Here is a 582-nt window from a genome sequence, read left to right as displayed (position 1 = left end):
GTGTGGTGTGGTGTGGTGGTATATAGGGTACAGTACAGGTGTGGTGTGTGGTGTGGTGTGGTGGTATATAGGGTACAGTACAGGTGTGGTGTGTGGTGTGGTGTGGTGGTATATAGGGTACAGTACAGGTGTGGTGTGTGGTGTGGTGTGGTGGTATATAGGATGCAGTACAGGTGTGGTGTGGGGTAGGGGCATCCACCTGTCACCTTACCCTCACCAGGCCTTCATAGCTCAGTGGCTAGAGCGCTGGTCTAGTAAACCAGAGGTCGGGAGTTCGATCCTCCCTGAAGGCACGTGGAGACATTTATTTACACCCCAAAGAATAAAAAAAAAAAAAAGCTAAATAAAGTAACAATAAAATAAAATAGATTGTTAGAATGTGACAAGAGATCTAGCTGGCTGGATGAATATTGTGAGGAGAAGTACATGATCAGGGATTTGGCACCCCTTTTTAACGTGGCAGCGTCCGGATTGACTTTATCGGATACGTTTATGTGAAGCTACAGAACGTGGTGAATGTTTTTGGCGTATCCGTTGGAGCGAGGATTCCGGGGGCTTGAATGATGAGTGAATGGAAGCGTG

The 582-nt window shown here is 47.1% G+C and overlaps 1 non-coding gene across 1 annotated transcript; it reads left to right on the top strand.

The window, feature by feature from the left end:
- Positions 1–220: 220 nt before the first annotated feature.
- Positions 221–293, top strand: TRNAT-AGU (transfer RNA threonine (anticodon AGU)). The gene has a single exon. It is a non-coding gene; the product is annotated as a tRNA-Thr (tRNA).
- The last annotated feature ends 289 nt before the right edge of the window (positions 294–582 follow it).

This window comes from Coenobita brevimanus, chromosome 41 (assembly GCF_032717465.1).
Source record: "Coenobita brevimanus isolate Jiangsu-jjx chromosome 41, ASM3271746v2, whole genome shotgun sequence".
In the NCBI taxonomy this organism is placed as follows: domain Eukaryota; kingdom Metazoa; phylum Arthropoda; class Malacostraca; order Decapoda; family Coenobitidae; genus Coenobita; species Coenobita brevimanus.
Note: the sequence above shows the minus strand (reverse complement) of the source record. Positions and strands in the feature narration are given on the sequence as shown.